Genomic DNA, 17,197 nt, shown 5'->3' with positions numbered 1-17,197 from the left:
ATCAGACCAAAATGACCACACTTATCCTTATGGACATTGTATACAAAAAGGACACTATTATGGAATTTATAGCTCCCCTGGGGTGTTATCATTTTTTCTCTCCACGAGTTTGTTGTTGGTTTTTGTGGTGTGAATAAAAGCTAAACAAATATACCCCGAACCAAGAGAATATTTTCATATATGGAAAATAGACGCAAATAGGATGAGCTAAGAAGGCTGCCATATTTTAACCACAAAATATGTAAAATTCCCCCAGTTTTCTTGCACATAGCTCCTTGTTACACCGAAAGGACAGTCCTATAAATACTTAGATTATCACCAGAAAACCATAACATATAGTGGCTAAACAATTTATATGCACAAACTTATATGGAATGGAATGTAAAGAACAAGAGACTTGGGCAAATCGTAAGTTATATCCCCTAAGGGATTTTGCACAACAACGAAGAAAGAAAGTTTTTTGTTATGCTAAATCAATGTCCAAAAAACAAGGACTTAGAGGCATATCGAAATTACAAATTTTATGGTCTTTTTTGGCAGCTGTGAAAAAAGTCAAGAGATAGGTTTTTTGTTGTTTCACAAAAAAAAAAAAAATCAGGTAATTTTTTATGATTTTTCGATATTTTTTCCTAAAAAATCTACTTCCTTTTTCAAAAGTCAATGCCATAAAAATCCTTGCTAATCCCTGCTAATTAAAGGGCATGCACAACATCCCTATGGACAGAGAAAACAAGCATTGTGAACACCTCTTCTATTTAAATCTAATTACAGGACTTTGGCTTTTGTGGTCATAGGCTCTAAGGATGAAAAAAAAAAACTAAACTAAAAATTACCTAAAATATTCTTAATTTTTTAAAGAATTTTTTTCTTCCTTATTTACCCACCCCTTAAAGAAAACTACACTAACAAAAATCTCCAAGAACCATATGTCCTTTTTACAATCTCAAAAAAAGGAAATGTTTTTTGTGAGAAAATCTATAAATTTCATGCTTTTTACTTAGGACCCTCACAAAAAAAGGACATGCAAAACACCTTTGGTTTATTTGTCATGACAGACACAACTAGGCAGGTAAAAATTTCATGATGATTTTCTTTTAAAGATACACGCACACACACATACAAACAAAATATACATTCTCCGATTGTTAAGATCCTTTTTAGATATCCTTTAGAAAAATTTGAATATTCATCAAGACTACGATAAGATCCTTTGAGTTTTGTATTTGAATAAATCATTCATTGCCCTACATGATGTCCTTTTCCTATCTCTGTGTTCCGATTGCCATTCGTTTAGTGTAAAATGATCCAATTCCCATTGTTTTGGATTACTGGGCGAAATTATTTCCACAAAGAATATGCATTTTTGTAATAAGAAGAAAACAGATTTGCATGGTTATCATTGAAATTCAAAATAGGTAAAGTCTTAAAAATAAGAAGCATGCTATCTAGTAAACTCTGCTGGATACATGGTAATTTAGAAGGCTACAAAGGCCAATGACAATACCTAAAACGATGGGTGTAGTCTAGATAATAGGGAGCAGATTTTGCAAGCAAGCATCATGTGGCGTTGAGTAGGTGGTACACTACAAGGGGGTTCCATAAAAGGCCGAGTATTCAGAGAGCAGGTGAAAAATAATGGGAAAATGGCAAGAGAAATCGAGGAAGCAATAATGATTAGATTTTAAAATAAAATGTTGATTAAATTTTAATTTCCTTAAAAAATGTTCGATGAATTTTATATGGTTTTCCCCAAAAAATTATTGTACCGGAAGAACTAATTTTTTAAATAGCAATTTAAATATTAAATAATTAAAATAAATAAGTGAAATATAGGGCTTTATATTATTTGATTTTTTTGTTCATTTAATTAAAATATAAAAAGCTCTTTGCAAAATATTATATTTCTAGATGTATATATTTCGTAATCTGTACTGTTTAGAAATTAAAAAAAAAATTAAAAAATTGTATTCCTATTTTTTAAAATTAAATTTAAATAAAATTGTCTTTAAAATCAAAACAAAAAAATATTTAAAAATCTTTAAACCCGCCGGCAAGTTTTTTTAGTACTTTCCCTTAGGGGTTTATAATAATTTTACTAAATTTCTAAGAATTGGTAGTTTGTTTAAATTCAGTATCATTTCAATACAAAAATCTATAATTTATATTAATTTATTCAATATTTCTATAAAAAGAATTGACCTAAAAAAACATATTAAATATAAATTAATTACTTTGGGGCAATTTGATATAACTGTTACAGTTTTGAACCTAATTGAATATTTTTAAAAATTTTTATTTTGCCGTCGCTATTCTGGGACTTTCCTGACAAGTACTCATCTAATAATTAGTACCAATTTATAATGCACTACCTTCTGAGTAAGAAAAAAAAACTAAATTTGTGATAGTTCACCTACAGTTTTGTAAAATATAAAAATCCATAAACTGATGATTTTTTAAAATATTTCATCATTTTTTAAAACTTTCCTAATATATTATTTTTTTTTTTATAAAAATATAAAAAAATCCACAAATTTTTACTAATTTTTCATAATAAACAAATTTAAAAAAAAAAAAATTATTCCACCTACATGTTTCTTTAACAGGTACTTTGGTTTGCATCTCATCACCAATTTTCCTCTCTTCCTCTTCTTCATCATCATTATTTGCACTATTATTGTTGTTGTTGTGATGATGCAAATATTGATGATGATGATGGGCTGAGTATAGATGATGGTGATGGTGCATTTGTAGATCATGAGGTACTTGATGTTCTTCATCCTCATCCAAAATCTCAGTTTTTAAGTCCCTTAAACTGGCTGGTGATGAATTATCCAATAGACGGGATTCCTCTTTAACAGAGGCTGTAGTTTGTGAAGCGCCCGAAGTTTGTGTATTCCAAAGCATTTGTTGTTGTAATAGCATCATGATGGTTATTTTTTTTTTTATAAAAACTTCAACACTTTATTTAAACAATATGGATTTTGTTCTTTGTTTGTTTGTTTTTAAAACTTTCAACACTTTTGTTTTGATATTTAAAAATTTGTTGTGTTCATTTAAATTTTTTCTCTTGTTTTTTTGCGTGTAAAAATATTATAATATTTTATATTATAATTATTGTCTTTTTTTAAATAATTTATTACTAAAAGTTTGTAAATTTAAATAATTTGTTTTTTTTGTTTTATAATAATATTCGTATATTTTATTTATATTTATTTATATGAGTAAAGCTGTATGTCTTACTGTGTGCACAGTTCGAATGCAACTGAATCACACTTGCTGGCCCATCTAACTATCTTGCCAGAGCCACAATTTTTTGCCCTCATACTCTTTGGAAATCTATGGCAAACTCTAATCAACCATTTCCAATGCAGTCCAAGCGGTAGCAGCAACAACAAAAATTACTTGCGGCATTTGTGTTATGTTGTTGTTGTTTTGTTTTTTCAATCTTTCTCCGGTTGTTTTGGGTAAGAAAATACCAAAAAAATACGACATAGCAACAACAACAACAAGAATATATTTCCTTTAGATTAACTGTTGTTGCAGCATTGGCTGCATATGCATACAATTCATGGTTCCCCTTAAACTCTCTTGCTCTCTTCGTCACCTTAGGCAAACATCCCCTTTCTCTTAACACTATAGAGAGTCAATCCACCAAAAGGCATAGCATAATATCTGCATTTACACATTTCCGTTAGCCTGTCAATGAGTGCACACAATGAACAATCAACGAAATGTGTGAGTGTATGTATGTATATGGAAGTGGAAATAAAAATGACATTGTTTGTTAAGTGTGTGACCATAAATGATGTGTGTTAAAACCACCCCATTTGCAGACATAGATATCATCGGTAGTTAGCAGTCATAGAGAAATTCTTATTCCACATTCTCATAATCTCTGCATAAAAAGGGGGAGAGAGCATTTTTACTTTCTCTCCCTCTCTGCAATAACCCCTTATTCTTATTAGTTTGTTTGGAGAATAGATTCCAGATATACCAATTTTCAATCATAAGGCTGTCTAATTCTATCAGTCATAGAATTCTTATGGGATTTTTTACCCCTCTCCGATCTGCACAATCCACTTTTATACTCTCTTGCATTTCATTCATGGAAATTTTGTATACGCTCTCTCCAGCATCTTTTTAGCATGTCTTCGAAGAATTACCATAACCTTGCAGCTTATAAATGTCTCACTTTTCGAGTGAGTACGAGCGTGTGTGTGTTTGTGTCACTGGCAGCATGTGAGAGCAGCTATAGCCAGCATTCGTTTATGCATTTTGTCGTTGTCCTCCATTAGCATACATATCACATTAGTTTGATGTCCGTCCTTTTCGATATGCAATGCGCATTTTCTCAGCTAGTTGCTCCCAAATGGTAATGCTGTTTTTGCAATTTTCTTTTTTTTATGGAAAATATCCTCTTTGTCCTTTTTTTAATGGGTGTGGCTTTTATGCATAAAAATAAGATTCTAGCAAATGTATATAATGTACTTGCATAATGCTTGCATACATGCACATGCATTATGCATACATAAGGAGCTTGCATACACTTATATTCAATGTGCAATATATGTTACGGATGTTGGCATGTGAGGGCTTTTAAGTACTCTTTTGTGGCTTTTACATCTCTCTCTCTCTGTCTATTTCACTTCATTTGCTCACTCTTATGATGTTATTGCATATTACATATAAAAAAAATTTTACACATAAAAATAATGAAATAAAAATGAAAAGTTTTTTGAATATTATTATTTAAATAAAATTTAAAAGTGAATTGGATTTGATTTCAATTCAAAAATTTTTAAACCTCTAAAAACTACGTCTTCTCGAGGGCTGCAGAAAAAGTCTTTTATGGCGTCATTCTCATTTGAATAATATTTGCATTTGGGAATATATCGCACGGGGCTTATTCGCACTCAAAAAGCAGTGAACCCACCAGGAAGAAAAATTTTGGTTAATTTTAGAAACTTTCGGTTATTTTTAGAAAATTTTAACTAAACAGTATTACAAACGTTGGCATCACGCCGATATCACAAAAATAAGTAAATATTTTTCGAAAAATTCAAGAAAATTTATTAGACGTAATTGAGTTTTTTCACTTGTTAAAGAAAATTTTGTAGTTTGAAGGAAAATATTGGAGTTCAAAATTGCAAGAATGTCCTTAGTGACATTCGAAGTTCAAGATGGGCGCATTATTGGTCAAATTTACAAATTTTAAGAAATTCTGAACTATTTTGTGGGAGACAAAAATTTAGTTAATCTTTATGCTTCATTTGTGTATAATTCGTTCCTATGTTTTAGTAAATTTAACTAAGGTACGCAAAAAAATATTAAAATCATGGAAATTTTCGTAAAAAGTCATAATTCTATGAACTAAAAAAGAGTTAAATCGGCTTTAGTGAAATATAGGGTTCAGTTTTTTTTTTTTGAGTGCGGGAGAATAAGGTGGATGGGGCATTGTAATTAGAATTAAAAATTCTACTTTTCGTGTTATAATTCAAAATTTGAAATACTAATATTATCGACTTTTTCAAAATTTTATATTTTCGACTTCTGCAAAGGTCCAAACTTGAAAGAGTTAACATTTAAATGTTAAGAATAGTAGACTTGTGACTTTTGCCATTATTGAATTTTCGAATTTCTCAAATTTGAATAAACGAATCTGTTCACTTTTACAAGTATTAGCTCAGAACAATACGTTTTCTCGGGGCCTCCATGCACAGTAGCCACTCGTGGCCATTTGAAAAAAAATTTACCAAAAATCTACCAAATTTAAAAACTCTTATTTTGGGGAACATTTCTCATTTCTATTAGAAATTTTGTCAAAATTGTATTTCTATAGAAAATTTTGTCAAAATTTTATTTCTATAGAAAATTTTGTCAAAATTTTATTCCTGTTGAAAATTTTGTCAAAATTTTATTCCAGTAGACATTTTGTCCAACTTGTATTTCTATAGAAAAATTTCTCAAAATTTTATTTCTATAAAAAATTTTGTTAAAATTTTATGATTATAGAAAATTTTGTCAAAAAATTTATTCCTATAGAAAATTTTGTCAAAATTTTATTCTTATAGAAAATTTTGTCAAAATTTTATTTCTTTGGAAATTTTGTCAAAATGTTATTTCTATAGAAATTTCTATAGAAATAACATATAGACATTTCTATAGAAATAACATTTTGACAAAATTTCCAAAGAAATAAAATTTTGACAAAATTTTCTATAAGAATAAAATTTTGACAAAATTTTCTATAGGAATAAATTTTTTGACAAAATTTTTTATAGAAATAAAATTTTGAGAAATTTTTCTATAGAAATACAAGTTGGACAAAATGTCTACTGGAATAAAATTTTGACAACATTTTCAACACTAAAATTTTGACAAAATTTTCTATATAAATTAAATGTTGACAAAATTTCTTATAGGAATAAAATTTTGATCAAATATTCTATAGAAATAAAATTTTGACAAAATTGTCTATATATAGACAATTTTGTCAAAATGTTATTTCTATAGAAAATTTTGTCATTTTTTTTAGAAAATTTTGCCAAAATTTTATTTCTATAGAAGATTTTTTCAAAATTTAATTTTTGTAGAAAATTGTGTGAAAATTTTATTTCTATAGATGATTTTGTAAAATTTTATTCTTATTTTGTCAAAATTTTATTTCTATAGAAGATTTTGGCAAAATATTATTTCTACAGAAAATTTTGTCAAAATGTTATTTGTATAGAAATTTTTGTCAAAATTTTATTCCTCTAGAAAATGTTTGTCACATTGTTCCTTCAGACAATTTTCTGTCTATAGAAATTTTGTCACTATGTCACTTCTATAGAAAATTTTGTCAAAATTTTATTCCTATAGAATATTTGTCAAAATTTTATTTCTGTAGAAAATTGTGTCAAAATTTTATTTTATTTATTAAAATTTTATTTCTATAGAATATTTTGTCAAAATTTTATTCTTATTTTGTCAAAATTTTATTTCTATAGAAGATTTTGGGAAAATATTATTTCTACAGAAAATTTTGTCAAAATGTTATTTGTATAGAAATTTTTGTCAAAATTTTATTCCTCTAGAAAATGTTTGTCACATTGTTCCTTCAGACAATTTTCTGTCTATAGAAATTTTGTCACTATGTCACTTCTATAGAAAGTTTTGTCAAAATTTTATTTCTACAGAAGATTTTGTTAAAATTTTATTTCTGTAGAGAATTTTGTTAAAATTTTATTTCTGTAGAAAATTTGATCAACATTTTATTCCTATAGAAAATTTTGTCAATATTTTATTTATATAGAAAATGTTGTTAAAATGTCATTCAAAATTTTATTCCTATATGTTGTCAATTTTTTTTCTCTTTGGGAATTTTTTTTTTTTAATTTTATTCCTATAGAAAAATATGTCAAAAATTTATTCTTATGAAAAATTTAGTCAAAATTTTATTTCTATAGAAAATTTTGTCAAAGTTGTGTTCCTGCAGACAATTTTGTCAATTTTTCATGTCAATAGAAAATTTTGTTACTATGTTACTTCTATATAAAATTTTGTCAAAATTTTATTTCTATAGAAAATTTCGTCAAAATATTATTTCTATAGAAAATTTTTTTTAAATTTTATTTCTATAAAAAATTTTCTCAAAATTGTAATTCTATAAAAATTTTTGTTAAAATTTTATTTCTACAGAAAATTTTGTCAAAATTTTATTTCTATAGAACATGTTGTCAAAATTTTATTTCTATAGAAAATTTTCTCAAAATTTTATTCCAATAGAAAATGTTCTCAAAATTTTATTCCTGTAGAACATTTTTTCAAACCTTTATTCCTATAGAAAATTTCATGAAAATTTTATTTCTATAGAAAATTTTGTTAAAATTTTATTTCTATAGAAAATTTGGTAATATTTTATTCCTATAGAAAATGTGATTTCTATAGAAAATTTTGTCAAAATTTTATTTCTATCAAAAATTTTTTCTATAAACAATTTTATTAAAATTTTATCTCTATATTAATTGAAGTACCTCTTAGGTGGAAAGGAGTATTTTACAAAATCTACCAAAACATCAAGAACTCTACCAATCTAACAAACAGTAAAAAATTTACCATTTTTGGTAGAATTCTACCAACTGTGGCAATCGTGCCTCAATGGCGTCAATGACGTGCATCTTCGAATCATATTTGAAGTAAAAAAGTCACACAGGGCTTAATTGCACAGAAAAAATATTGCCGTAAGGCCAGAGATTTCATGTCCTTAAAATACGAATGCGAATTTTGCACAGCTAGAAGACGCATATCTCTGATATAAAGTATTTTTCCCTTGTCCAAAAGTCCATAAACTTTTTAAAGAAGTCGTTTTGTCCTTATGGTTAAGTGATTCGACTTAAAACTGGGCGTCTTCGCATGAAAGAAAATTTTATTTGACTAAGGAAAATATGGCTTTAATGATTCTGAAATTTTTTTTAAAATTAATGAAATTGTTTTTAAATTTGTTGATTATTTGCGCAAAAACGCATTTAAGGATAGGAGATGAATTTAACAACTTTTTTGTAAAGATATTTTTTACTTGAAACATAGCACAAATTCTACTGGAAGTCGAGTCTGAATTTTTAAATTTAAATTGTCGTTAAAACATGTACAAATTACTTTGAATAAATTAAAAATTGTTATCTAGAATCAAATACGCAAAACTCAAATTTAAAAGAAAGTTGTATCGCAAAAATATCCTTACATCAATTCTCTGCTTCTTTACCTGGGAGTCAATACCCAAATTTTTAGTGCAAAGACAAAATCTTTGGAGCCAGTCATAATTTTTTTTTTTCAGTGCAAGAGAAGAAGGGATTGTCATCAGTATCAAAAATGTGAATTGTTTTGATTTTTTCAAAATTTGGAATATTTGTCTAATCGATTCTAATTTTAAAATGTTAACTTTCGACATTTGGTCTTTCTAACTAAACTTTTCGATTTATCAAAAAATATCATATCAAAAAATTTGCTCAAGTGTATAAGCACCATATACGACTTATACACTGGATTCATGTCTCCTCCCCCATATATACAAATGAGCAGACTATCACACATTCATAAAACTTATATTTATAAAGGGTGATTTGTTAAGAGCTTGATAACTTTTAAAAAAAAAAAAACGCATAAAATTTGCAAAATCTCATCGGTTCTTTATTTGAAACGTTAGATTGGTCCATGACATTTACTTTTTGAAGATAATTTCATTTAAATGTTGACCGCGGCTGCGTCTTAGGTGGTCCATTCGGAAAGTCCAATTTTGGGCAACTTTTTCGAGCATTTCGGCCGGAATAGCCCGAATTTCTTCGGAAATGTTGTCTTCCAAAGCTGGAATAGTTGCTGGCTTATTTCTGTAGACTTTAGACTTGACGTAGCCCCACAAAAAATAGTCTAAAGGCGTCAAATCGCATGATCTTGGTGGCCAACTTACCGGTCCATTTCTTGAGATGAATTGTTCTCCGAAGTTTTCCCTCAAAATGGCCATAGAATCGCGAGCTGTGTGGCATGTAGCGCCATCTTGTTGAAACCACATGTCAACCAAGTTCAGTTCTTCCATTTTTGGCAACAAAAAGTTTGTTAGCATCGAACGATAGCGATCGCCATTCACCGTAACGTTGCGTCCAACAGCATCTTTGAAAAATACGGTCCAATGATTCCACCAGCGTACAAACCACACCAAACAGTGCATTTTTCGGGATGCATGGGCAGTTCTTGAACGGCTTCTGGTTGCTCTTCACTCCAAATGCGGCAATTTTGCTTATTTACGTAGCCATTCAACCAGAAATGAGCCTCATCGCTGAACAAAATTTGTCGATAAAAAAGCGGATTTTCTGCCAACTTTTCTAGGTAATAAAATTCAATGATTTGCAAGCGTGGCTCGTTAGTAAGTCTATTCATGATGAAATGTCAAAGCATACTGAGCATCTTTCTCTTTGACACCATGTCTGAAATCCCACGTGATCTGTCAAATACTAATGCATGAAAATCCTAACCTCAAAAGAATCACCCTTTATATCACTGGAGGAGAAGAAGAAGAGGGAGACCTATGGGCCATCGCTTCCCACTTAACCTATGCACCAAAAGGATGGCTGATGAAATTTGTTTCTCTCAACGTCTGTTTTCACCCAACCCATAGTGTCATGAATTATTGTTTTTCCTACATCTCTTCTTATATTCTTCGGTTTACCACCACATACATTAGATTTATAATGGCAGCATCCTTTTGTATCATTTTCTACTTGAACTAGTGTTTTATTTTTCGACTTATGTAAGGATATTAGTGGCAGGGGGAGTGTGTTAACATATAGTATTTGAATTCTTTGCTAAATCATAATTAGTTGAAGGTGGTAGTAATTTACTTATTTTTTTATTCTATCTTTCAGATTTCTGTGTATCCATTAAATCGATACTTCGGGTATGCATTTTTTTGGATTGTAACAGATGTGAGGCTCTTGTTTTCTGATATGATAGTTAAAATATTTTATAAAAAAATTAAATGAACATATTTTTAAATTAAGCATAAAATTATAGTGTATATCCCTGATACTTTGATGAACACTGGAATTAGCCATATTGCAACAAAAGCTTGGTAAGTGCAATGTAAAGTAGCTTGTTCCTAGATCTTTATAGGAAACTACAGCTTCTAGTACGTTCGATCCAAAAAATAATAAGTATAGAGAGAAGTTCCTCTTCAAAATCGCATTAATTTACACTTAGACAAATTAACATCACAACATTTATAAAAGTCGTCGAGATCAGCTTGAAGATAGCATTGTTAGTCTCAATCAGAAAATGGTCGGAAAATCTTTAACAGGTTGGCTGAGAAGTCCCCGGTCTGGCACATAGATGGCGTCGCTAGTATTAAATGCATATTATTTTTATATAGTACCAACCTTCAAATGATTCGTGTCAAAATTTGACGTCTGCAAGTCAATTAGTTTGTGAGATAGAGCGTCTTTTGTGAAGCAAATTTTGTTATTGTGAAAAAATGAAAAAAAAAGATTTTCGTGTTTTGATAAAATACTGTTTTCTGAAGGGAAAAAATATGGTGGAAGCTTGAAAACTTGGCTTGATAATGAGTTTCCGGACTCTGACCCAGGGAAATCAACAAAATTCAAGCGTGGTGAAATAAGCACGGAGGACGGTGAACGCAGTGGACGCCCGAAAGAGGTGGTTATCGACGAAAACATCAAAAAAACCCCCAAAATGATTTTTAATGACCGTAAAATGAAGTTGATCGAGATAGCAGAGACCTTAAAGATATCAAAGGAACGTGTTGGTCATATCATTCATCAATATTTGGATATGCGGAAGCTCTGTGCAAAATGGGTGCCGCGCGAGCTCACATTTGACGAAAAACAACAACGTGTTGATGATTCTGAGCGGTGTTTGCAGCTGTTAACTCGTAATACACCCGAGTTTTTCCGTCGATATGAATGAAACATCGCTCCATCACTACACTCCTGAGTCCAATCGACAGTCGGCTGAGTGGACAGCGACCGGTGAACCGTTTCCGAAGCGCGGAAAGACTCAAAAGTCCGCTGGTAAAGTAATGGCATCTGTTTTTTGGGATGCGCATGGAATAATTTCTATCGATTATCTTGAGAAGGGAAAAACCATCAACAGTGACTATTATATGGCGTTATTGGAGCGTTTGAAGGTCGAAATCGCGGCAAAACGACCCCATATGAAGAAGAAAAAAGTGTTGTTCCTCCAAGACAAGTCATTGAGATCGATGGCAAAAATTCCTGAATTGGGCTTCGAATTGCTTCCCCACCCACCGTATTCTCCAGATCTGGCCCCAGCGTTTTTTTCTTGTTCTCAGACCTCAAAAGGATGCTCGCAGGGAAAAAATTTGGCTGCAATGAAGAGGTGATCGCCGAAACCGAGGCCTATTTTGAGGCAAAACCGAAGGAGTACTACCAAAATGGTATCAAAAAATTGGAAGGTCGTTATAATCGTTGTATCGCTCTTGAAGAGAACTATGTTGAAAAATAAAAACGAATTTTAACAAAAAAAGGGGTTTTTCCTTGTTAGACCGGGGACTTATCGGCCAACCTGTTAATCGTCCGCGAATATCAAAACATTAGAATGTCTTATTGCTGTTGGCAAATCATTAAAAAAAGACAAAACAATATGGGACATAGATGACTCCCCTGAGGAACGTCCGGAAGAGACATACATATATAGGTCTAGAAGTGGCCGTACCAAATTTTACTCTTTGTGTTCTATCGACTAAGTAGGATTTTAACCATTTTAATAATGAATTAAATCAAGTTTGATCAATAGAAGGGAATGGTTGACGTTATCGAATGCTCTACTGAAGTCCGTATATATTGTATCGGTCTGGTTACGACATCTGAAGGCGTTATTTACCCCATACATGTAAACTCTAAAATGTTCCAAATCGTTGACCGAGACTTTCTAAATCCGTGTTGCAAATTATAGACGATAGGTTTAGGTTTACGTTAGGTGGCAGCCCAATATATCAGGCTCACTTAAACTATTCAGTGCATTGTGATACCACATTGGTGACCTTCTCTCTTATCACTGAGTGCTGCCCGATTCCATGTAAAGGTCAATGACAAGGGACCTCCTTTTTATAGCCGTGTCCGAACGGCGTTCCACATTGCATTTAAACCAATTTGAGAAGCTTTGAAACCCTCGGAAATGCCACCAGCATTACTGAGGTGGGATAATCCACCGCTGAAAAACTTTTCGGTGTTCGGTCGAAGCCGGAATCGAACCCACGACCTTGTGTATGCAAGGCGGGCATGCTAACCATTGCACCACGGTGGCTCAAACCAAAGATGGTGTAGACGATACCTGTTGAGAAATTGATTTAGTCAATATTTGGTTTTGCCATATTTTTCGGAATAGCACAAAGATTTAAAACACCTCTGCAATTACATGCTATACCCAAAAAACAAGTTTACTTGGATCCAAAGATTTTGATCTTCCCTAAGGATTTTGGTATTGATTCCGAGCCAAAGATGCGTCTTCTTTAAAATAAAGATATTTTTAGAGTCCTCTCTGGCCTTAAATCTAGGATCAATAAAATTAAAATTAAAAAATCATTAATCGAATTTTCATTCCGCCTTTCGCGGTATATTAATTAAACTATTCATGTACAAACAAAAGCCAGTTTAAAACCCCAAATTATAGCGGATTCCTCAAAGTAAAAATATTTTCTTAATTAAAAAAAAAAAAGAAATCAAACCAAAGATGCTAAATCCTCAAAATAAATCTTAGCCTTTATTTGAAGCTTTTTTATCTTAACTCTAAAGATTCAATATTTCAGTTAATTTAAGCACGATTTCTTTAAATCAAAAATGTGTTTCTTTATTTGATGGAAAATTTTCCTTAGTTCAAAGAAATGCGACTTTAACGGAGGAACGCAATTTTACAAAATTTGTCTCCAAAATTTACAGAAAAAATTTTTGAAGTAAAAATTATAAACTTTATTTTGATTTTAATGTCATTATTTAAAAAAATGTCCTTAATATTTTTTTGAGTTTATTGTCAATTTCAATTTTTTTTTTCGAAATAAAATCACAAACATTTGAAAAAAAAATCTCCCAGTTTTAATTTGCGCTCTTAATAGTTTTTAAAAACAAGTATATACGGCCGTAAGTTCGACCAGGCCGAAGCTTATGTACCCTCCACCATGGATTGCGTAGAAACTTCTTCTAACCACTGCCATCCACAATCGAATTACTTGGGTTGAGGTAACGCTTGCCGATGGCAAGGTATCTTAGAACCTCCTAACACCGTCTTCTAAATTATATGTAAGTCCATACGTGGTATATATTAAATTAAAAAAGACCAATTAAATACGTATATAATTCAGTTTGACAAAATTTTCTATAGAAATAAAATTTTAACAAAATTTTCTATAGAAATAAAATTTGGCAAAATTTTCTATACAAATAAAATTTTGACAAAATGTTCTATAGAAATAAAATTTTGACAAAGTTTTCTATAGAAATGAAATTTTAACAAAAATTTTCTATAAAAATAAAATTTTAACAAAATTTTCTATAGAAATAAAATTTTGACAAAATTTTCTATAAATGGATGAATTTTGCTTCTCCAAGAGGCTCCGGAGGTCAAATCTGGGGATCGGTTTATATGGGGGCTATATATAGTTATGGACCGATATGGACCAATTCTGGCACGGTTGTTAGAGACCATATAGTAACACCATGTTCCAAATTTCAACCGGATCGGATGAAATTTGCTTCTCTTAGAGGCTCCGCAAGCCTAATGTGGGGATCGGTTTATATGGGGGCTATATATAATTATGGACCGATATGGACCAATTTTAGCATAGTAGTTAGAGACCATATACCAAAACCATGTACCAAATTTCAGCTGGATCGGATTAAATTTGCTTCTCTTTGAGGCTCCGCAAGCCAAATCTGGAGAACGGTTTATATGGGGGCTATATATAATTATGGATCGATGTGGACCAATTTTGGCATTGGTTGTTAGAGACCATATACCAACACCATGTACCAAGTTTCAGCCGGATCGGATGAAATATGATTCTCTTAGAGGCCTCGCAAGCCAAATCTGGGAATCGGTTTATATGGGGCTATATATAATTATGGACCGATATGGACCAATTTTAGCATGGTTGTTAGAGACCATATACCAAAACCATGTACCAAATTTCAGCCGGATCGGATTGAATTTGCTTCTCTTTGAGGCTCCTCAAGCCATATTTGGGGATCGGTTTATATGGGGACTATATATAATTATAAACCGATGTGGACCAATTTTCGCATAGAGACCATATACCAACATCATGCACCAAATTTCAGCCGGATCGGATGAAATTTGTTTCTCTTTGAAGCTCCGCAAGCCAAAACTGGGGATCGGTTTATATGGGGGCTATATATAATTATGGATCGATGTGGACCAATTTTTGCATGGTTGTTAGAGACCATATACCAACACCATGTACCAAATTTCAGCCGGATCGGATGAAATATGATTCTCTTAGAGGCTCCCCAAGCCAAATCGGGGGATCGGTTTATATGGGGGCTGTATATAATTATGGACCGATGTGAACCAATTTTTGCATGGTTGTTGGAGACCATATACCAACACCATGTACCAAATTTCAGCCGGATCGGATGAAATATGATTCTCTTAGAGGCTCCCCAAGCCAAATCGGGGGATCGGTTTATATGGGGGCTATATATAATTATGGACCGATGTGAACCAATTTTTGCATGGTTGTTAGAGACCATATACCAACACCATGTACCAAATTTCAGCCGGATCGGATGAAATATGATTCTCTTAGAGGCTCCGCAAGCCAAATCTGAGGGTCCGTTTATATGGGGGCTATACGTAAAAGTGGACCGATATGGCCCATTTGCAATACCATCTGACCAACGTCAATAACAACTACTTGTGCCAAGTTTCAAGTCGATAGCTTGTTTCGTTCGGAAGTTAGAAGAGGACCGATATGGCCCATTTGCAATACCATCTGACCATTCGTCAATAACAACTACTTGTGCCAAGTTTCAAGTCGATAGCTTGTTTCGTTTGGAAGTTAGCGTGATTTCAACAGACGGACGGACGGACATACTTAGATCGACTCAGAATTTCACCACGCCCCAGAATATATATACTTTATGGGGTCTTAGAGCAATATTTCGATGTGTTACAAACGGAATGACAAAGTTAATATACTATGGTGGAGGGTATAAAAAATATGTTTATACAAATGATTCTCCAATATGATCACGATATTTAGATGAATTATTTTAACATATATAATTTAAAGATGGCCAAGTGCTTGCAATTAATTCACTTCCAATTTATTTTACAAATAATCTAAAACTGTTCTTGACATATTATCCATGTTGGAATTTACATTTACTCGAAATTCCCAAGGAAGACAAAATTCTTGGACATCCTCTTTTATCGATTTGCTATCAACTTGAATTTTTTTCTTTGCCTTGAATTTCTCCCCCATATTGGAATGGCATTTGCAAACGAACTAATTTCAATACGAAATCATTGAATTGTATCGTCTTCTCGAATGGATGATAAAAACAGCAAGACAGAGCTATCCTTTTAGCATCCATTTGAATGGATTTATGCACTATATATGTGGACCAGACCATCAGTTATGGCTTCAACACACCATGATACTGATTAAAGTTGTCTTGCAGTGGCTGAAGAGGGGGGATGGAGAAACATTTCAGTCAGACACTGGTCATAAGGACTAACGAAACTGGAGGGTATTGTGGCTTTCTTTTTCCCTTAACTCTCCGATATCCTGTCGCATGGCCGAATGAATGAATGAGTGGTAGGCAAATGATAAGCAACAATGCCAGTAACCAGCAGCAGCAGCCGTGGCAGACTTTCTACGGAAAACAACAATAATCAATATATTCGATGTGATGATGGTGTAGGTGTTTCTGTTGTTGTTGTTGTCTGGACGACACTACATTCACCAGCAATCGCTGTGGACATTTGCAAAAGTAAAATAGTTTTTCATAAGATCCTTAGTTCGTTTCGTTTCGTTTGATTATTTGCCAAAAACAGACATTTCTCTTTATTCTATTGAATTTGAAAGGATTTTCTCCCCTTGATTGTCCTTGTTACACAGTGAGGTGGTTTCTACTAAGGATCTATTCTGGGAAAGGGAAATCTATACTATGGTCTTCACTATCTTCTGCTTTTTTTTCTCTGTGGAAAATAAACAAATATCGAAACGGCCAGTGTTGTTGTTGCTGTAGTCAAATTAAGTTTTTGTTAGAAAATTAATCAACAAAACAAATATTGTTACGATTAGAATTGTAACCCTTAGTTGGGATTTAGCAGCGATTGGACTGGAGAGGTGGTATAGATAATTTTGGTTAGATATTGCACGTTGCATATGTTGCAGGAGGCTATAAGTTTGAAAACTATAAGTTTGAAAAAAACGCAATGAATATTCTTTTTGGATCCTGAAATAGTGTTAATTAGTGTTAGTCACTCAAAAACAAGTGAACTCTCTATTTCACTAAAGCCGATTAAACTTTATTTTAGTTCATGGAATTAGTATTTTTGGACAATGTTTCCTTTACACTAATATTTTTTTCCGTATGTTTGTTAAATGAACTAAAACAAGTATATACAGCACTAAGTTCGGCCGTGCCGAATCTTAAATACCCACCAC

General features: G+C 31.8%; 1 protein-coding gene across 1 annotated transcript in view; it reads right to left on the bottom strand.

Moving 5' to 3' along the window:
- Positions 1-17,197, bottom strand: part of LOC142226922 (uncharacterized) — a 64,992-nt gene that overhangs the window by 13,019 nt on the left and 34,776 nt on the right. The gene's annotated exons all lie outside the window — the stretch shown is intronic.

Source organism: Haematobia irritans, chromosome 2, assembly GCF_050003625.1.
Source record: "Haematobia irritans isolate KBUSLIRL chromosome 2, ASM5000362v1, whole genome shotgun sequence".
In the NCBI taxonomy this organism is placed as follows: Eukaryota; Metazoa; Arthropoda; class Insecta; order Diptera; family Muscidae; genus Haematobia; species Haematobia irritans.
This window is presented reverse-complemented; position numbering and strand designations above follow the sequence as displayed.